Genomic DNA, 22258 nt, shown 5'->3' with positions numbered 1-22258 from the left:
ACAAAATATCTCATTATTTTGAGCCATTTTATTTCCATGTTTTCTAAAAGTTCTATCATTTGCTCACATCAAATAGACTTTAAAAATACAATCAATAAATCAATGTTTCACTCTACCCGTGTTAGATTTATGATATTTATGAATACACTTGACAGAAAAAGATTTGGTCATAAGTCATGAAAGTGGTCCCACCGAGATTTGAACTCGGATCCTTGGATTCAAAGTCCAAAGTGCTAACCATTTCACCATGGAACCTCCCATGTGACAGGGGAGGAAATTGCTGCAGCAATGTGGACATTTCACATTTTTTATTTTCTACAGTCAAAGACAAACAGAATTATATAACTTTTCTATTCTGTTCAACTTTTGCCTATTGAACTATGTTAGGGAAGGATGTTGCACAAAGGACTCAAGTAAGGCTATGACTCTGTTGAACAGTACTTTTTATGTGAGATAAGATTTTGCAATAAAATATAAGATTCCCCCGTGAATGCAATCTCTTCTGCCAAAATGGAAAGCTCAACCTGGTACAGGTGGGTTGATGGTGTTATGCTTGTCAATCTGTACTCTGAAAACAGGGATCTAAGTACAAAGCTCAGTGGGACTTATCTAAACTTTACGATTTTTTTTCCATTCAGTTCTTAGAAGTATTAATTGGAAAAACATCTCATTTACTTATAAACTTGTACGTATCAACTTATATGTCTGTATCTCCCTATATATCGCTATATGTCTATGTATATTTATCGGAAAATATAAATATATACATTATAAAAATACATATAATTAATAGAGGTGAAAATAATGAACAGTTGTTGCCTCTCCGCATTTGAAACATGAGCTTCTTCTCCTTCCTCTTCTATATGTCCTGAAATTGAGATAGTCACTTTTTAATCAATTTTGATCTAACAACATAGTTGATTTGTACAAAGCATATCATACGATCTGTGAATAATTCTAAAAAAGAAAATTAGATCAGTACCTTTGAGGCCTCCAAGCAAAAGCTTATATTTCATGATTGCAGATCGACTGTTGAAAATCAGCATGAGAAATGTTTTATTTCACAATTTCCATACTAATATACAAAAAACATTTGTACTATCTGAATGATACCATCATTGTGGTTCTCTAGGTTTGATTTAAGAACACATCTCTTTCAAAATGTGCTATGTTCGCCTTATCAATAGTGTGGAAATCTTCAAAAAGGAATGCTGGGAATCAGCCCTCTGAAATGCATTTGAGAAAAACAGGATAGGATTTTGTAATGTCGCACTATTTTGTGTAGGAATGTGATGTTATGTGTATTATAAAGTTCGTATTTCTGTAACTTGTTCAAGCTGTTGGACATTTTGAAAGGATTCAACATTTTTCTCTTTCAACCTACTGGTGTTGGATTGGAGCTATCAATAACAAAAGATGACAGAAATGTAAAAGGTCGAGATTAGTAAAATAGTACCTCAAAGAATTGGACTGGTACCTTTGCATGCAAAGTCCAAAGTGCCAACTGTTGCTCTTTGGAGCCACCCATGTGAGAGACAGAGAAATGGATGTAGTAGTTTGGAAATGTAGAATGTTTTAATATTCTTCAGTCAAATATGATCATTATTTTGTAAATTGCATTTCCTGATAAACGTTTGCACATTTAACACTGTTATGGAGAATGCAGCTGAAAAGAATCAAATCACATTATAGCTCTTTACACTATGAGCATTCAACTGAGATATCTTTTCATCAATGTAAGAAAAGCCCCCGCACTGATGCGCTCTCTTTTGTCTCAATGGAAAAATCCCTCATGTATGGCAGGGTTCCATGGTGTAATAGTTAGCACTCTGGACTCTGAATCCAGCGATCCGAGTTCAAATCTCGTGGGACCTGCTTGAATTATGAGATTTAATATTTCACTAATTTCTTAGAATTTGGACTTGGAAAAACATAACGTCAAAGTTTTATACTGAAACTTATCAACGTATAATTATGTATCTATGTACACATGGCTATATCCATCTAGATAGTGATAATACAATATAAAGAAATGAATTATTCATAAACATAAGTACTGAAGCTGAAAACTAAAAACTGTTCTTTCCCATCCACAATTTAAGCAAGAGGTTCTTTTCCTTTCTCATCTTTATGATCAGTAATAAGATAGTTCATTTTGCTGATTTCTTATCTGACAACATTCTTGACTTACACAGTGCATTTAATTGTGAATTTCTTTGAAAGAGGAATTCAGATTAATACATTTGACATGTCTTTCGAAAGATTCTACTTTGTGGTTATGGATCTACTTTAGAAAAACAGAGTGTAAATATCTGTGTGTCTTAATTTCAAGATTGTTATTTAAAAGTTCATCTCTTCTGTCCCCAAAATACACAATTTGATTCCTCAAGTTTTCTTTTAATGAAGGCTTTCCAATTAAAAAAGTTCTGTGTTCCCCTTATCAATAACAGTAAGATTTAAACAAGTAATATCTTGGATCAGCCTCTTGTGATGAGTTGAGAAAACAGAGTCAGCTCACAAAATATCTCATTATTTTGAGCCATTTTATTTCCATGTTTTCTAAAAGTTCTATCATTTGCTCACATCAAATAGACTTTAAAAATACAATCAATAAATCAATGTTTCACTCTACCCGTGTTAGATTTATGATATTTATGAATACACTTGACAGAAAAAGATTTGGTCATAAGTCATCCCACCGAGATTTGAACTCGGATCCTTGGATTCAAAGTCCAAAGTGCTAACCATTACACCATGGAACCTCCCATGTGACAGGGGAGCAAATTGCTGCAGCAATGTGGACATTTCACATTTTTTATTTTCTACAGTCAAAGACAAACAGAATTATATAACTTTTCTATTCTGTTCAACTTTTGCCTATTGAACTATGTTAGGGAAGGATGTTGCACAAAGGACTCAAGTAACGCTATGACTCTGTTGAACAGTACTTTTTATGTGAGATAAGATTTTGCAATAAAAGATAAGATTCCCCCGTGAATGCAATCTCTTCTGCCAAAATGGAAAGCTCAACCTGGTACAGGTGGGTTGATGGTGTTATGCTTGTCAATCTGGACTCTGAAAACAGGGATCTAAGTACAAAGCTCAGTGGGACTTATCTAAACTTTACGATTTTTTTTCCATTCAGTTCTTAGAAGTATTAATTGGAAAAACATCTCATTTACTTATAAACTTGTACGTATCAACTTATATGTCTGTATCTCCCTATATATCGCTATATGTCTATGTATATTTATCGGAAAATATAAATATATACATTATAAAAATACATATAATTAATAGAGGTGAAAATAATGAACAGTTGTTGCCTCTCCGCATTTGAAACATGAGCTTCTTCTCCTTCCTCTTCTATATGTCCTGAAATTGAGATAGTCACTTTTTAATCAATTTTGATCTAACAACATAGTTGATTTGTACAAAGCATATCATACGATCTGTGAATAATTCTAAAAAAGAAAATTAGATCAGTACCTTTGAGGCCTCCAAGCAAAAGCTTATATTTCATGATTGCAGATCGACTGTTGAAAATCAGCATGAGAAATGTTTTATTTCACAATTTCCATACTAATATACAAAAAACATTTGTACTATCTGAATGATACCGTCATTGTGGTTCTCTAGGTTTGATTTAAGAACACATCTCTTTCAAAATGTGCTATGTTCGCCTTGTCAATAGTGTGGAAATCTTCAAAAAGGAATGCTGGGAATCAGCCCTCTGAAATGCATTTGAGAAAAACAGGATAGGATTTTGTAATGTCGCACTATTTTGTGTAGGAATGTGATGTTATGTGTATTATAAAGTTCGTATTTCTGTAACTTGTTCAAGCTGTTGGACATTTTGAAAGGATTCAACATTTTTCTCTTTCAACCTACTGGTGTTGGATTGGAGCTATCAATAACAAAAGATGACAGAAATGTAAAAGGTCGAGATTAGTAAAATAGTACCTCAAAGAATTGGACTGGTACCTTTGCATGCAAAGTCCAAAGTGCCAACTGTTGCTCTTTGGAGCCACCCATGTGAGAGACAGAGAAATGGATGTAGTAGTTTGGAAATGTAGAATGTTTTAATATTCTTCAGTCAAATATGATCATTATTTTGTAAATTGCATTTCCTGATAAACGTTTGCACATTTAACACTGTTATGGAGAATGCAGCTGAAAAGAATCAAATCACATTATAGCTCTTTACACTATGAGCATTCAACTGAGATATCTTTTCATCAATGTAAGAAAAGCCCCCGCACTGATGCGCTCTCTTTTGTCTCAATGGAAAAATCCCTCATGTATGGCAGGGTTCCATGGTGTAATGGTTAGCACTCTGGACTCTGAATCCAGCGATCCGAGTTCAAATCTCGTGGGACCTGCTTGAATTATGAGATTTAATATTTCACTAATTTCTTAGAATTTGGACTTGGAAAAACATAACGTCAAAGTTTTATACTGAAACTTATCAACGTATAAGTATGTATCTATGTACACATGGCTATATCCATCTAGATAGTGATAATACAATATAAAGAAATGAATTATTCATAAACATAAGTACTGAAGCTGAAAACTAAAAACTGTTCTTTCCCATCCACAATTTAAGCAAGAGGTTCTTTTCCTTTCTCATCTTTATGATCAGTAATAAGATAGTTCATTTTGCTGATTTCTTATCTGACAACATTCTTGACTTACACAGTGCATTTAATTGTGAATTTCTTTGAAAGAGGAATTCAGATTAATACATTTGACATGTCTTTCGAAAGATTCTACTTTGTGGTTATGGATCTACTTTAGAAAAACAGAGTGTAAATATCTGTGTGTCTTAATTTCAAGATTGTTATTTAAAAGTTCATCTCTTCTGTCCCCAAAATACACAATTTGATTCCTCAAGTTTTCTTTTAATGAAGGCTTTCCAATTAAAAAAGTTCTGTGTTCCCTTATCAATAACAGTAAGATTTAAACAAGTAATATCTTGGATCAGCCTCTTGTGATGAGTTGAGAAAACAGAGTCAGCTCACAAAATATCTCATTATTTTGAGCCATTTTATTTCCATGTTTTCTAAAAGTTCTATCATTTGCTCACATCAAATAGACTTTAAAAATACAATCAATAAATCAATGTTTCACTCTACCCGTGTTAGATTTATGATATTTATGAATACACTTGACAGAAAAAGATTTGGTCATAAGTCATGAAAGTGGTCCCACCGAGATTTGAACTCGGATCCTTGGATTCAAAGTCCAAAGTGCTAACCATTACACCATGGAACCTCCCATGTGACAGGGGAGCAAATTGCTGCAGCAATGTGGACATTTCACATTTTTTATTTTCTACAGTCAAAGACAAACAGAATTATATAACTTTTCTATTCTGTTCAACTTTTGCCTATTGAACTATGTTAGGGAAGGATGTTGCACAAAGGACTCAAGTAACGCTATGACTCTGTTGAACAGTACTTTTTATGTGAGATAAGATTTTGCAATAAAAGATAAGATTCCCCCGTGAATGCAATCTCTTCTGCCAAAATGGAAAGCTCAACCTGGTACAGGTGGGTTGATGGTGTTATGCTTGTCAATCTGGACTCTGAAAACAGGGATCTAAGTACAAAGCTCAGTGGGACTTATCTAAACTTTACGATTTTTTTTCCATTCAGTTCTTAGAAGTATTAATTGGAAAAACATCTCATTTACTTATAAACTTGTACGTATCAACTTATATGTCTGTATCTCCCTATATATCGCTATATGTCTATGTATATTTATCGGAAAATATAAATATATACATTATAAAAATACATATAATTAATAGAGGTGAAAATAATGAACAGTTGTTGCCTCTCCGCATTTGAAACATGAGCTTCTTCTCCTTCCTCTTCTATATGTCCTGAAATTGAGATAGTCACTTTTTAATCAATTTTGATCTAACAACATAGTTGATTTGTACAAAGCATATCATACGATCTGTGAATAATTCTAAAAAAGAAAATTAGATCAGTACCTTTGAGGCCTCCAAGCAAAAGCTTATATTTCATGATTGCAGATCGACTGTTGAAAATCAGCATGAGAAATGTTTTATTTCACAATTTCCATACTAATATACAAAAAACATTTGTACTATCTGAATGATACCGTCATTGTGGTTCTCTAGGTTTGATTTAAGAACACATCTCTTTCAAAATGTGCTATGTTCGCCTTATCAATAGTGTGGAAATCTTCAAAAAGGAATGCTGGGAATCAGCCCTCTGAAATGCATTTGAGAAAAACAGGATAGGATTTTGTAATGTCGCACTATTTTGTGTAGGAATGTGATGTTATGTGTATTATAAAGTTCGTATTTCTGTAACTTGTTCAAGCTGTTGGACATTTTGAAAGGATTCAACATTTTTCTCTTTCAACCTACTGGTGTTGGATTGGAGCTATCAATAACAAAAGATGACAGAAATGTAAAAGGTCGAGATTAGTAAAATAGTACCTCAAAGAATTGGACTGGTACCTTTGCATGCAAAGTCCAAAGTGCCAACTGTTGCTCTTTGGAGCCACCCATGTGAGAGACAGAGAAATGGATGTAGTAGTTTGGAAATGTAGAATGTTTTAATATTCTTCAGTCAAATATGATCATTATTTTGTAAATTGCATTTCCTGATAAACGTTTGCACATTTAACACTGTTATGGAGAATGCAGCTGAAAAGAATCAAATCACATTATAGCTCTTTACACTATGAGCATTCAACTGAGATATCTTTTCATCAATGTAAGAAAAGCCCCCGCACTGATGCGCTCTCTTTTGTCTCAATGGAAAAATCCCTCATGTATGGCAGGGTTCCATGGTGTAATAGTTAGCACTCTGGACTCTGAATCCAGCGATCCGAGTTCAAATCTCGTGGGACCTGCTTGAATTATGAGATTTAATATTTCACTAATTTCTTAGAATTTGGACTTGGAAAAACATAACGTCAAAGTTTTATACTGAAACTTATCAACGTATAAGTATGTATCTATGTACACATGGCTATATCCATCTAGATAGTGATAATACAATATAAAGAAATGAATTATTCATAAACATAAGTACTGAAGCTGAAAACTAAAAACTGTTCTTTCCCATCCACAATTTAAGCAAGAGGTTATTTTCCTTTCTCATCTTTATGATCAGTAATAAGATAGTTAATTTTGCTGATTTCTTATCTGACAACATTCTTGACTTACACAGTGCATTTAATTGTGAATTTCTTTGAAAGAGGAATTCAGATTAATACATTTGACATGTCTTTCGAAAGATTCTACTTTGTGGTTATGGATCTACTTTAGAAAAACAGAGTGTAAATATCTGTGTGTCTTAATTTCAAGATTGTTATTTAAAAGTTCATCTCTTCTGTCCCCAAAATACACAATTTGATTCCCCAAGTTTTCTTTTAATGAAGGCTTTCCAATTAAAAAAGTTCCGTGTTCCCCTTATCAATAACAGTAAGATTTAAACAAGTAATATCTTGGATCAGCCTCTTGTGATGAGTTGAGAAAACAGAGTCAGCTCACAAAATATCTCATTATTTTGAGCCATTTTATTTCCATGTTTTCTAAAAGTTCTATCATTTGCTCACATCAAATAGACTTTAAAAATACAATCAATAAATCAATGTTTCACTCTACCCGTGTTAGATTTATGATATTTATGAATACACTTGACAGAAAAAGATTTGGTCATAAGTCATGAAAGTGGTCCCACCGAGATTTGAACTCGGATCCTTGGATTCAAAGTCCAAAGTGCTAACCATTTCACCATGGAACCTCCCATGTGACAGGGGAGGAAATTGCTGCAGCAATGTGGACATTTCACATTTTTTATTTTCTACAGTCAAAGACAAACAGAATTATATAACTTTTCTATTCTGTTCAACTTTTGCCTATTGAACTATGTTAGGGAAGGATGTTGCACAAAGGACTCAAGTAACGCTATGACTCTGTTGAACAGTACTTTTTATGTGAGATAAGATTTTGCAATACAAGATAAGATTCCCCCGTGAATGCAATCTCTTCTGCCAAAATGGAAAGCTCAACCTGGTACAGGTGGGTTGATGGTGTTATGCTTGTCAATCTGGACTCTGAAAACAGGGATCTAAGTACAAAGCTCAGTGGGACTTATCTAAACTTTACGATTTTTTTTCCATTCAGTTCTTAGAAGTATTAATTGGAAAAACATCTCATTTACTTATAAACTTGTACGTATCAACTTATATGTATGTATCTCCCTATATATCGCTATATGTCTATGTATATTTATCGGAAAATATAAATATATACATTATAAAAATACATATAATTAATAGAGGTGAAAATAATGAACAGTTGTTGCCTCTCCGCATTTGAAACATGAGCTTCTTCTCCTTCCTCTTCTATATGTCCTGAAATTGAGATAGTCACTTTTTAATCAATTTTGATCTAACAACATAGTTGATTTGTACAAAGCATATCATACGATCTGTGAATAATTCTAAAAAAGAAAATTAGATCAGTACCTTTGAGGCCTCCAAGCAAAAGCTTATATTTCATGATTGCAGATCGACTGTTGAAAATCAGCATGAGAAATGTTTTATTTCACAATTTCCATACTAATATACAAAAAACATTTGTACTATCTGAATGATACCGTCATTGTGGTTCTCTAGGTTTGATTTAAGAACACATCTCTTTCAAAATGTGCTATGTTCGCCTTATCAATAGTGTGGAAATCTTCAAAAAGGAATGCTGGGAATCAGCCCTCTGAAATGCATTTGAGAAAAACAGGATAGGATTTTGTAATGTCGCACTATTTTGTGTAGGAATGTGATGTTATGTGTATTATAAAGTTCGTATTTCTGTAACTTGTTCAAGCTGTTGGACATTTTGAAAGGAGTCAACATTTGTCTCTTTCAACCTACTGGTGTTGGATTGGAGCTATCAATAACAAAAGATGACAGAAATGTAAAAGGTCGAGATTAGTAAAATAGTACCTCAAAGAATTGGACTGGTACCTTTGCATGCAAAGTCCAAAGTGCCAAGCGTTGCTCTTTGGAGCCACCCATGTGAGAGACAGAGAAATGGATGTAGTAGTTTGGAAATGTAGAATGTTTTAATATTCTTCAGTCAAATATGATCATTATTTTGTAAATTGCATTTCCTGATAAACGTTTGCACATTTAACACTGTTATGGAGAATGCAGCTGAAAAGAATCAAATCACATTATAGCTCTTTACACTATGAGCATTCAACTGAGATATCTTTTCATCAATGTAAGAAAAGCCCCCGCACTGATGCGCTCTCTTTTGTCTCAATGGAAAAATCCCTCATGTATGGCAGGGTTCCATGGTGTAATGGTTAGCACTCTGGACTCTGAATCCAGCGATCCGAGTTCAAATCTCGGTGGGACCTGCTTGAATTATGAGATATAATATTTCACTAATTTCTTAGAATTTGGACTTGGAAAAACATAACGTCAAAGTTTTATACTGAAACTTATCAACGTATAATTATGTATCTATGTACACATGGCTATATCCATCTAGATAGTGATAATACAATATAAAGAAATGAATTATTCATAAACATAAGTACTGAAGCTGAAAACTAAAAACTGTTCTTTCCCATCCACAATTTAAGCAAGAGGTTCTTTTCCTTTCTCATCTTTATGATCAGTAATAAGATAGTTCATTTTGCTGATTTCTTATCTGACAACATTCTTGACTTACACAGTGCATTTAATTGTGAATTTCTTTGAAAGAGGAATTCAGATTAATACATTTGACATGTCTTTCGAAAGATTCTACTTTGTGGTTATGGATCTACTTTAGAAAAACAGAGTGTAAATATCTGTGTGTCTTAATTTCAAGATTGTTATTTAAAAGTTCATCTCTTCTGTCCCCAAAATACACAATTTGATTCCTCAAGTTTTCTTTTAATGAAGGCTTTCCAATTAAAAAAGTTCCGTGTTCCCCTTATCAATAACAGTAAGATTTAAACAAGTAATATCTTGGATCAGCCTCTTGTGATGAGTTGAGAAAACAGAGTCAGCTCACAAAATATCTCATTATTTTGAGCCATTTTATTTCCATGTTTTCTAAAAGTTCTATCATTTGCTCACATCAAATAGACTTTAAAAATACAATCAATAAATCAATGTTTCACTCTACCCGTGTTAGATTTATGATATTTATGAATACACTTGACAGAAAAAGATTTGGTCATAAGTCATGAAAGTGGTCCCACCGAGATTTGAACTCGGATCCTTGGATTCAAAGTCCAAAGTGCTAACCATTACACCATGGAACCTCCCATGTGACAGGGGAGCAAATTGCTGCAGCAATGTGGACATTTCACATTTTTTATTTTCTACAGTCAAAGACAAACAGAATTATATAACTTTTCTATTCTGTTCAACTTTTGCCTATTGAACTATGTTAGGGAAGGATGTTGCACAAAGGACTCAAGTAACGCTATGACTCTGTTGAACAGTACTTTTTATGTGAGATAAGATTTTGCAATAAAAGATAAGATTCCCCCGTGAATGCAATCTCTTCTGCCAAAATGGAAAGCTCAACCTGGTACAGGTGGGTTGATGGTGTTATGCTTGTCAATCTGGACTCTGAAAACAGGGATCTAAGTACAAAGCTCAGTGGGACTTATCTAAACTTTACGATTTTTTTTCCATTCAGTTCTTAGAAGTATTAATTGGAAAAACATCTCATTTACTTATAAACTTGTACGTATCAACTTATATGTCTGTATCTCCCTATATATCGCTATATGTCTATGTATATTTATCGGAAAATATAAATATATACATTATAAAAATACATATAATTAATAGAGGTGAAAATAATGAACAGTTGTTGCCTCTCCGCATTTGAAACATGAGCTTCTTCTCCTTCCTCTTCTATATGTCCTGAAATTGAGATAGTCACTTTTTAATCAATTTTGATCTAACAACATAGTTGATTTGTACAAAGCATATCATACGATCTGTGAATAATTCTAAAAAAGAAAATTAGATCAGTACCTTTGAGGCCTCCAAGCAAAAGCTTATATTTCATGATTGCAGATCGACTGTTGAAAATCAGCATGAGAAATGTTTTATTTCACAATTTCCATACTAATATACAAAAAACATTTGTACTATCTGAATGATACCGTCATTGTGGTTCTCTAGGTTTGATTTAAGAACACATCTCTTTCAAAATGTGCTATGTTCGCCTTATCAATAGTGTGGAAATCTTCAAAAAGGAATGCTGGGAATCAGCCCTCTGAAATGCATTTGAGAAAAACAGGATAGGATTTTGTAATGTCGCACTATTTTGTGTAGGAATGTGATGTTATGTGTATTATAAAGTTCGTATTTCTGTAACTTGTTCAAGCTGTTGGACATTTTGAAAGGATTCAACATTTTTCTCTTTCAACCTACTGGTGTTGGATTGGAGCTATCAATAACAAAAGATGACAGAAATGTAAAAGGTCGAGATTAGTAAAATAGTACCTCAAAGAATTGGACTGGTACCTTTGCATGCAAAGTCCAAAGTGCCAACTGTTGCTCTTTGGAGCCACCCATGTGAGAGACAGAGAAATGGATGTAGTAGTTTGGAAATGTAGAATTTTTTAATATTCTTCAGTCAAATATGATCATTATTTTGTAAATTGCATTTCCTGATAAACGTTTGCACATTTAACACTGTTATGGAGAATGCAGCTGAAAAGAATCAAATCACATTATAGCTCTTTACACTATGAGCATTCAACTGAGATATCTTTTCATCAATGTAAGAAAAGCCCCCGCACTGATGCGCTCTCTTTTGTCTCAATGGAAAAATCCCTCATGTATGGCAGGGTTCCATGGTGTAATAGTTAGCACTCTGGACTCTGAATCCAGCGATCCGAGTTCAAATCTCGTGGGACCTGCTTGAATTATGAGATTTAATATTTCACTAATTTCTTAGAATTTGGACTTGGAAAAACATAACGTCAAAGTTTTATACTGAAACTTATCAACGTATAAGTATGTATCTATGTACACATGGCTATATCCATCTAGATAGTGATAATACAATATAAAGAAATGAATTATTCATAAACATAAGTACTGAAGCTGAAAACTAAAAACTGTTCTTTCCCATCCACAATTTAAGCAAGAGGTTATTTTCCTTTCTCATCTTTATGATCAGTAATAAGATAGTTAATTTTGCTGATTTCTTATCTGACAACATTCTTGACTTACACAGTGCATTTAATTGTGAATTTCTTTGAAAGAGGAATTCAGATTAATACATTTGACATGTCTTTCGAAAGATTCTACTTTGTGGTTATGGATCTACTTTAGAAAAACAGAGTGTAAATATCTGTGTGTCTTAATTTCAAGATTGTTATTTAAAAGTTCATCTCTTCTGTCCCCAAAATACACAATTTGATTCCCCAAGTTTTCTTTTAATGAAGGCTTTCCAATTAAAAAAGTTCCGTGTTCCCCTTATCAATAACAGTAAGATTTAAACAAGTAATATCTTGGATCAGCCTCTTGTGATGAGTTGAGAAAACAGAGTCAGCTCACAAAATATCTCATTATTTTGAGCCATTTTATTTCCATGTTTTCTAAAAGTTCTATCATTTGCTCACATCAAATAGACTTTAAAAATACAATCAATAAATCAATGTTTCACTCTACCCGTGTTAGATTTATGATATTTATGAATACACTTGACAGAAAAAGATTTGGTCATAAGTCATGAAAGTGGTCCCACCGAGATTTGAACTCGGATCCTTGGATTCAAAGTCCAAAGTGCTAACCATTTCACCATGGAACCTCCCATGTGACAGGGGAGGAAATTGCTGCAGCAATGTGGACATTTCACATTTTTTATTTTCTACAGTCAAAGACAAACAGAATTATATAACTTTTCTATTCTGTTCAACTTTTGCCTATTGAACTATGTTAGGGAAGGATGTTGCACAAAGGACTCAAGTAACGCTATGACTCTGTTGAACAGTACTTTTTATGTGAGATAAGATTTTGCAATAAAAGATAAGATTCCCCCGTGAATGCAATCTCTTCTGCCAAAATGGAAAGCTCAACCTGGTACAGGTGGGTTGATGGTGTTATGCTTGTCAATCTGGACTCTGAAAACAGGGATCTAAGTACAAAGCTCAGTGGGACTTATCTAAACTTTACGATTTTTTTTCCATTCAGTTCTTAGAAGTATTAATTGGAAAAACATCTCATTTACTTATAAACTTGTACGTATCAACTTATATGTATGTATCTCCCTATATATCGCTATATGTCTATGTATATTTATCGGAAAATATAAATATATACATTATAAAAATACATATAATTAATAGAGGTGAAAATAATGAACAGTTGTTGCCTCTCCGCATTTGAAACATGAGCTTCTTCTCCTTCCTCTTCTATATGTCCTGAAATTGAGATAGTCACTTTTTAATCAATTTTGATCTAACAACATAGTTGATTTGTACAAAGCATATCATACGATCTGTGAATAATTCTAAAAAAGAAAATTAGATCAGTTCCTTTGAGGCCTCCAAGCAAAAGCTTATATTTCATGATTGCAGATCGACTGTTGAAAATCAGCATGAGAAATGTTTTATTTCACAATTTCCATACTAATATACAAAAAACATTTGTACTATCTGAATGATACCGTCATTGTGGTTCTCTAGGTTTGATTTAAGAACACATCTCTTTCAAAATGTGCTATGTTCGCCTTATCAATAGTGTGGAAATCTTCAAAAAGGAATGCTGGGAATCAGCCCTCTGAAATGCATTTGAGAAAAACAGGATAGGATTTTGTAATGTCGCACTATTTTGTGTAGGAATGTGATGTTATGTGTATTATAAAGTTCGTATTTCTGTAACTTGTTCAAGCTGTTGGACATTTTGAAGGGAGTCAACATTTGTCTCTTTCAACCTACTGGTGTTGGATTGGAGCTATCAATAACAAAAGATGACAGAAATGTAAAAGGTCGAGATTAGTAAAATAGTACCTCAAAGAATTGGACTGGTACCTTTGCATGCAAAGTCCAAAGTGCCAAGCGTTGCTCTTTGGAGCCACCCATGTGAGAGACAGAGAAATGGATGTAGTAGTTTGGAAATGTAGAATGTTTTAATATTCTTCAGTCAAATATGATCATTATTTTGTAAATTGCATTTCCTGATAAACGTTTGCACATTTAACACTGTTATGGAGAATGCAGCTGAAAAGAATCAAATCACATTATAGCTCTTTACACTATGAGCATTCAACTGAGATATCTTTTCATCAATGTAAGAAAAGCCCCCGCACTGATGCGCTCTCTTTTGTCTCAATGGAAAAATCCCTCATGTATGGCAGGGTTCCATGGTGTAATGGTTAGCACTCTGGACTCTGAATCCAGCGATCCGAGTTCAAATCTCGGTGGGACCTGCTTGAATTATGAGATATAATATTTCACTAATTTCTTAGAATTTGGACTTGGAAAAACATAACGTCAAAGTTTTATACTGAAACTTATCAACGTATAATTATGTATCTATGTACACATGGCTATATCCATCTAGATAGTGATAATACAATATAAAGAAATGAATTATTCATAAACATAAGTACTGAAGCTGAAAACTAAAAACTGTTCTTTCCCATCCACAATTTAAGCAAGAGGTTCTTTTCCTTTCTCATCTTTATGATCAGTAATAAGATAGTTCATTTTGCTGATTTCTTATCTGACAACATTCTTGACTTACACAGTGCATTTAATTGTGAATTTCTTTGAAAGAGGAATTCAGATTAATACATTTGACATGTCTTTCGAAAGATTCTACTTTGTGGTTATGGATCTACTTTAGAAAAACAGAGTGTAAATATCTGTGTGTCTTAATTTCAAGATTGTTATTTAAAAGTTCATCTCTTCTGTCCCCAAAATACACAATTTGATTCCTCAAGTTTTCTTTTAATGAAGGCTTTCCAATTAAAAAAGTTCCGTGTTCCCCTTATCAATAACAGTAAGATTTAAACAAGTAATATCTTGGATCAGCCTCTTGTGATGAGTTGAGAAAACAGAGTCAGCTCACAAAATATCTCATTATTTTGAGCCATTTTATTTCCATGTTTTCTAAAAGTTCTATCATTTGCTCACATCAAATAGACTTTAAAAATACAATCAATAAATCAATGTTTCACTCTACCCGTGTTAGATTTATGATATTTATGAATACACTTGACAGAAAAAGATTTGGTCATAAGTCATGAAAGTGGTCCCACCGAGATTTGAACTCGGATCCTTGGATTCAAAGTCCAAAGTGCTAACCATTACACCATGGAACCTCCCATGTGACAGGGGAGCAAATTGCTGCAGCAATGTGGACATTTCACATTTTTTATTTTCTACAGTCAAAGACAAACAGAATTATATAACTTTTCTATTCTGTTCAACTTTTGCCTATTGAACTATGTTAGGGAAGGATGTTGCACAAAGGACTCAAGTAACGCTATGACTCTGTTGAACAGTACTTTTTATGTGAGATAAGATTTTGCAATAAAAGATAAGATTCCCCCGTGAATGCAATCTCTTCTGCCAAAATGGAAAGCTCAACCTGGTACAGGTGGGTTGATGGTGTTATGCTTGTCAATCTGGACTCTGAAAACAGGGATCTAAGTACAAAGCTCAGTGGGACTTATCTAAACTTTACGATTTTTTTTCCATTCAGTTCTTAGAAGTATTAATTGGAAAAACATCTCATTTACTTATAAACTTGTACGTATCAACTTATATGTCTGTATCTCCCTATATATCGCTATATGTCTATGTATATTTATCGGAAAATATAAATATATACATTATAAAAATACATATAATTAATAGAGGTGAAAATAATGAACAGTTGTTGCCTCTCCGCATTTGAAACATGAGCTTCTTCTCCTTCCTCTTCTATATGTCCTGAAATTGAGATAGTCACTTTTTAATCAATTTTGATCTAACAACATAGTTGATTTGTACAAAGCATATCATACGATCTGTGAATAATTCTAAAAAAGAAAATTAGATCAGTACCTTTGAGGCCTCCAAGCAAAAGCTTATATTTCATGATTGCAGATCGACTGTTGAAAATCAGCATGAGAAATGTTTTATTTCACAATTTCCATACTAATATACAAAAAACATTTGTACTATCTGAATGATACCGTCATTGTGGTTCTCTAGGTTTGATTTAAGAACACATCTCTTTCAAAATGTGCTATGTTCGCCTTATCAATAGTGTGGAAATCTTCAAAAAGGAATGCTGGGAATCAGCCCTCTGAAATGCATTTGAGAAAAACAGGATAGGATTTTGTAATGTCGCACTATTTTGTGTAGGAATGTGATGTTATGTGTATTATAAAGTTCGTATTTCTGTAACTTGTTCAAGCTGTTGGACATTTTGAAAGGATTCAACATTTTTCTCTTTCAACCTACTGGTGTTGGATTGGAGCTATCAATAACAAAAGATGACAGAAATGTAAAAGGTCGAGATTAGTAAAATAGTACCTCAAAGAATTGGACTGGTACCTTTGCATGCAAAGTCCAAAGTGCCAACTGTTGCTCTTTGGAGCCACCCATGTGAGAGACAGAGAAATGGATGTAGTAGTTTGGAAATGTAGAATGTTTTAATATTCTTCAGTCAAATATGATCATTATTTTGTAAATTGCATTTCCTGATAAACGTTTGCACATTTAACACTGTTATGGAGAATGCAGCTGAAAAGAATCAAATCACATTATAGCTCTTTACACTATGAGCATTCAACTGAGATATCTTTTCATCAATGTAAGAAAAGCCCCCGCACTGATGCGCTCTCTTTTGTCTCAATGGAAAAATCCCTCATGTATGGCAGGGTTCCATGGTGTAATAGTTAGCACTCTGGACTCTGAATCCAGCGATCCGAGTTCAAATCTCGTGGGACCTGCTTGAATTATGAGATTTAATATTTCACTAATTTCTTAGAATTTGGACTTGGAAAAACATAACGTCAAAGTTTTATACTGAAACTTATCAACGTATAAGTATGTATCTATGTACACATGGCTATATCCATCTAGATAGTGATAATACAATATAAAGAAATGAATTATTCATAAACATAAGTACTGAAGCTGAAAACTAAAAACTGTTCTTTCCCATCCACAATTTAAGCAAGAGGTTATTTTCCTTTCTCATCTTTATGATCAGTAATAAGATAGTTAATTTTGCTGATTTCTTATCTGACAACATTCTTGACTTACACAGTGCATTTAATTGTGAATTTCTTTGAAAGAGGAATTCAGATTAATACATTTGACATGTCTTTCGAAAGATTCTACTTTGTGGTTATGGATCTACTTTAGAAAAACAGAGTGTAAATATCTGTGTGTCTTAATTTCAAGATTGTTATTTAAAAGTTCATCTCTTCTGTCCCCAAAATACACAATTTGATTCCCCAAGTTTTCTTTTAATGAAGGCTTTCCAATTAAAAAAGTTCCGTGTTCCCCTTATCAATAACAGTAAGATTTAAACAAGTAATATCTTGGATCAGCCTCTTGTGATGAGTTGAGAAAACAGAGTCAGCTCACAAAATATCTCATTATTTTGAGCCATTTTATTTCCATGTTTTCTAAAAGTTCTATCATTTGCTCACATCAAATAGACTTTAAAAATACAATCAATAAATCAATGTTTCACTCTACCCGTGTTAGATTTATGATATTTATGAATACACTTGACAGAAAAAGATTTGGTCATAAGTCATGAAAGTGGTCCCACCGAGATTTGAACTCGGATCCTTGGATTCAAAGTCCAAAGTGCTAACCATTTCACCATGGAACCTCCCATGTGACAGGGGAGGAAATTGCTGCAGCAATGTGGACATTTCACATTTTTTATTTTCTACAGTCAAAGACAAACAGAATTATATAACTTTTCTATTCTGTTCAACTTTTGCCTATTGAACTATGTTAGGGAAGGATGTTGCACAAAGGACTCAAGTAACGCTATGACTCTGTTGAACAGTACTTTTTATGTGAGATAAGATTTTGCAATAAAAGATAAGATTCCCCCGTGAATGCAATCTCTTCTGCCAAAATGGAAAGCTCAACCTGGTACAGGTGGGTTGATGGTGTTATGCTTGTCAATCTGGACTCTGAAAACAGGGATCTAAGTACAAAGCTCAGTGGGACTTATCTAAACTTTACGATTTTTTTTCCATTCAGTTCTTAGAAGTATTAATTGGAAAAACATCTCATTTACTTATAAACTTGTACGTATCAACTTATATGTATGTATCTCCCTATATATCGCTATATGTCTATGTATATTTATCGGAAAATATAAATATATACATTATAAAAATACATATAATTATAGAGGTGAAAATAATGAACAGTTGTTGCCTCTCCGCATTTGAAACATGAGCTTCTTCTCCTTCCTCTTCTATATGTCCTGAAATTGAGATAGTCACTTTTTAATCAATTTTGATCTAACAACATAGTTGATTTGTACAAAGCATATCATACGATCTGTGAATAATTCTAAAAAAGAAAATTAGATCAGTACCTTTGAGGCCTCCAAGCAAAAGCTTATATTTCATGATTGCAGATCGACTGTTGAAAATCAGCATGAGAAATGTTTTATTTCACAATTTCCATACTAATATACAAAAAACATTTGTACTATCTGAATGATACCGTCATTGTGGTTCTCTAGGTTTGATTTAAGAACACATCTCTTTCAAAATGTGCTATGTTCGCCTTATCAATAGTGTGGAAATCTTCAAAAAGGAATGCTGGGAATCAGCCCTCTGAAATGCATTTGAGAAAAACAGGATAGGATTTTGTAATGTCGCACTATTTTGTGTAGGAATGTGATGTTATGTGTATTATAAAGTTCGTATTTCTGTAACTTGTTCAAGCTGTTGGACATTTTGAAAGGAGTCAACATTTGTCTCTTTCAACCTACTGGTGTTGGATTGGAGCTATCAATAACAAAAGATGACAGAAATGTAAAAGGTCGAGATTAGTAAAATAGTACCTCAAAGAATTGGACTGGTACCTTTGCATGCAAAGTCCAAAGTGCCAAGCGTTGCTCTTTGGAGCCACCCATGTGAGAGACAGAGAAATGGATGTAGTAGTTTGGAAATGTAGAATGTTTTAATATTCTTCAGTCAAATATGATCATTATTTTGTAAATTGCATTTCCTGATAAACGTTTGCACATTTAACACTGTTATGGAGAATGCAGCTGAAAAGAATCAAATCACATTATAGCTCTTTACACTATGAGCATTCAACTGAGATATCTTTTCATCAATGTAAGAAAAGCCCCCGCACTGATGCGCTCTCTTTTGTCTCAATGGAAAAATCCCTCATGTATGGCAGGGTTCCATGGTGTAATGGTTAGCACTCTGGACTCTGAATCCAGCGATCCGAGTTCAAATCTCGGTGGGACCTGCTTGAATTATGAGATATAATATTTCACTAATTTCTTAGAATTTGGACTTGGAAAAACATAACGTCAAAGTTTTATACTGAAACTTATCAACGTATAATTATGTATCTATGTACACATGGCTATATCCATCTAGATAGTGATAATACAATATAAAGAAATGAATTATTCATAAACATAAGTACTGAAGCTGAAAACTAAAAACTGTTCTTTCCCATCCACAATTTAAGCAAGAGGTTCTTTTCCTTTCTCATCTTTATGATCAGTAATAAGATAGTTCATTTTGCTGATTTCTTATCTGACAACATTCTTGACTTACACAGTGCATTTAATTGTGAATTTCTTTGAAAGAGGAATTCAGATTAATACATTTGACATGTCTTTCGAAAGATTCTACTTTGTGGTTATGGATCTACTTTAGAAAAACAGAGTGTAAATATCTGTGTGTCTTAATTTCAAGATTGTTATTTAAAAGTTCATCTCTTCTGTCCCCAAAATACACAATTTGATTCCTCAAGTTTTCTTTTAATGAAGGCTTTCCAATTAAAAAAGTTCTGTGTTCCCCTTATCAATAACAGTAAGATTTAAACAAGTAATATCTTGGATCAGCCTCTTGTGATGAGTTGAGAAAACAGAGTCAGCTCACAAAATATCTCATTATTTTGAGCCATTTTATTTCCATGTTTTCTAAAAGTTCTATCATTTGCTCACATCAAATAGACTTTAAAAATACAATCAATAAATCAATGTTTCACTCTACCCGTGTTAGATTTATGATATTTATGAATACACTTGACAGAAAAAGATTTGGTCATAAGTCATGAAAGTGGTCCCACCGAGATTTGAACTCGGATCCTTGGATTCAAAGTCCAAAGTGCTAACCATTTCACCATGGAACCTCCCATGTGACAGGGGAGGAAATTGCTGCAGCAATGTGGACATTTCACATTTTTTATTTTCTACAGTCAAAGACAAACAGAATTATATAACTTTTCTATTCTGTTCAACTTTTGCCTATTGAACTATGTTAGGGAAGGATGTTGCACAAAGGACTCAAGTAAGGCTATGACTCTGTTGAACAGTACTTTTTATGTGAGATAAGATTTTGCAATAAAAGATAAGATTCCCCCGTGAATGCAATCTCTTCTGCCAAAATGGAAAGCTCAACCTGGTACAGGTGGGTTGATGGTGTTATGCTTGTCAATCTGTACTCTGAAAACAGGGATCTAAGTACAAAGCTCAGTGGGACTTATCTAAACTTTACGATTTTTTTTCCATTCAGTTCTTAGAAGTATTAATTGGAAAAACATCTCATTTACTTATAAACTTGTACGTATCAACTTATATGTCTGTATCTCCCTATATATCGCTATATGTCTATGTATATTTATCGGAAAATATAAATATATACATTATAAAAATACATATAATTAATAGAGGTGAAAATAATGAACAGTTGTTGCCTCTCCGCATTTGAAACATGAGCTTCTTCTCCTTCCTCTTCTATATGTCCTGAAATTGAGATAGTCACTTTTTAATCAATTTTGATCTAACAACATAGTTGATTTGTACAAAGCATATCATACGATCTGTGAATAATTCTAAAAAAGAAAATTAGATCAGTACCTTTGAGGCCTCCAAGCAAAAGCTTATATTTCATGATTGCAGATCGACTGTTGAAAATCAGCATGAGAAATGTTTTATTTCACAATTTCCATACTAATATACAAAAAACATTTGTACTATCTGAATGATACCGTCATTGTGGTTCTCTAGGTTTGATTTAAGAACACATCTCTTTCAAAATGTGCTATGTTCGCCTTATCAATAGTGTGGAAATCTTCAAAAAGGAATGCTGGGAATCAGCCCTCTGAAATGCATTTGAGAAAAACAGGATAGGATTTTGTAATGTCGCACTATTTTGTGTAGGAATGTGATGTTATGTGTATTATAAAGTTCGTATTTCTGTAACTTGTTCAAGCTGTTGGACATTTTGAAAGGATTCAACATTTTTCTCTTTCAACCTACTGGTGTTGGATTGGAGCTATCAATAACAAAAGATGACAGAAATGTAAAAGGTCGAGATTAGTAAAATAGTACCTCAAAGAATTGGACTGGTACCTTTGCATGCAAAGTCCAAAGTGCCAACTGTTGCTCTTTGGAGCCACCCATGTGAGAGACAGAGAAATGGATGTAGTAGTTTGGAAATGTAGAATGTTTTAATATTCTTCAGTCAAATATGATCATTATTTTGTAAATTGCATTTCCTGATAAACGTTTGCACATTTAACACTGTTATGGAGAATGCAGCTGAAAAGAATCAAATCACATTATAGCTCTTTACACTATGAGCATTCAACTGAGATATCTTTTCATCAATGTAAGAAAAGCCCCCGCACTGATGCGCTCTCTTTTGTCTCAATGGAAAAATCCCTCATGTATGGCAGGGTTCCATGGTGTAATAGTTAGCACTCTGGACTCTGAATCCAGCGATCCGAGTTCAAATCTCGTGGGACCTGCTTGAATTATGAGATTTAATATTTCACTAATTTCTTAGAATTTGGACTTGGAAAAACATAACGTCAAAGTTTTATACTGAAACTTATCAACGTATAATTATGTATCTATGTACACATGGCTATATCCATCTAGATAGTGATAATACAATATAAAGAAATGAATTATTCATAAACATAAGTACTGAAGCTGAAAACTAAAAACTGTTCTTTCCCATCCACAATTTAAGCAAGAGGTTCTTTTCCTTTCTCATCTTTATGATCAG

At 33.4% G+C, this 22258-nt stretch overlaps 11 non-coding genes across 11 annotated transcripts; 3 read left to right on the top strand and 8 right to left on the bottom strand.

Annotated features, from left to right (window-relative positions):
• Nucleotides 1–183: 183 nt before the first annotated feature.
• On the bottom strand, nt 184–255 carry TRNAQ-UUG (transfer RNA glutamine (anticodon UUG)). Its single transcript has one exon. It is a non-coding gene; the product is annotated as a tRNA-Gln (tRNA).
• Nucleotides 256–5205: 4950 nt separating this feature from the next.
• TRNAQ-UUG (transfer RNA glutamine (anticodon UUG)) lies at nt 5206–5277 on the bottom strand. The gene has a single exon. It is a non-coding gene; the product is annotated as a tRNA-Gln (tRNA).
• A 2444-nt stretch (nt 5278–7721) lies between these two features.
• Nucleotides 7722–7793, bottom strand: TRNAQ-UUG (transfer RNA glutamine (anticodon UUG)). Its single transcript has one exon. It is a non-coding gene; the product is annotated as a tRNA-Gln (tRNA).
• Nucleotides 7794–9341: 1548 nt separating this feature from the next.
• TRNAQ-CUG (transfer RNA glutamine (anticodon CUG)) lies at nt 9342–9413 on the top strand. The gene has a single exon. It is a non-coding gene; the product is annotated as a tRNA-Gln (tRNA).
• Nucleotides 9414–10238: 825 nt separating this feature from the next.
• Nucleotides 10239–10310, bottom strand: TRNAQ-UUG (transfer RNA glutamine (anticodon UUG)). Its single transcript has one exon. It is a non-coding gene; the product is annotated as a tRNA-Gln (tRNA).
• A 2444-nt stretch (nt 10311–12754) lies between these two features.
• On the bottom strand, nt 12755–12826 carry TRNAQ-UUG (transfer RNA glutamine (anticodon UUG)). Its single transcript has one exon. It is a non-coding gene; the product is annotated as a tRNA-Gln (tRNA).
• A 1548-nt stretch (nt 12827–14374) lies between these two features.
• On the top strand, nt 14375–14446 carry TRNAQ-CUG (transfer RNA glutamine (anticodon CUG)). Its single transcript has one exon. It is a non-coding gene; the product is annotated as a tRNA-Gln (tRNA).
• Nucleotides 14447–15271: 825 nt separating this feature from the next.
• Nucleotides 15272–15343, bottom strand: TRNAQ-UUG (transfer RNA glutamine (anticodon UUG)). The gene has a single exon. It is a non-coding gene; the product is annotated as a tRNA-Gln (tRNA).
• A 2444-nt stretch (nt 15344–17787) lies between these two features.
• Nucleotides 17788–17859, bottom strand: TRNAQ-UUG (transfer RNA glutamine (anticodon UUG)). The gene has a single exon. It is a non-coding gene; the product is annotated as a tRNA-Gln (tRNA).
• Nucleotides 17860–19406: 1547 nt separating this feature from the next.
• TRNAQ-CUG (transfer RNA glutamine (anticodon CUG)) lies at nt 19407–19478 on the top strand. The gene has a single exon. It is a non-coding gene; the product is annotated as a tRNA-Gln (tRNA).
• An 825-nt stretch (nt 19479–20303) lies between these two features.
• On the bottom strand, nt 20304–20375 carry TRNAQ-UUG (transfer RNA glutamine (anticodon UUG)). Its single transcript has one exon. It is a non-coding gene; the product is annotated as a tRNA-Gln (tRNA).
• Between the last annotated feature and the right edge of the window lie 1883 nt (nt 20376–22258).

Source organism: Lissotriton vulgaris, chromosome 4_1 (assembly GCF_964263255.1).
Source record: "Lissotriton vulgaris chromosome 4_1, aLisVul1.2, whole genome shotgun sequence".
NCBI classification, from domain to species: domain Eukaryota; kingdom Metazoa; phylum Chordata; class Amphibia; order Caudata; family Salamandridae; genus Lissotriton; species Lissotriton vulgaris.
The sequence above is the reverse complement of the archived record's forward strand: the minus strand, read 5'-3'. Positions and strand labels throughout refer to the sequence as shown.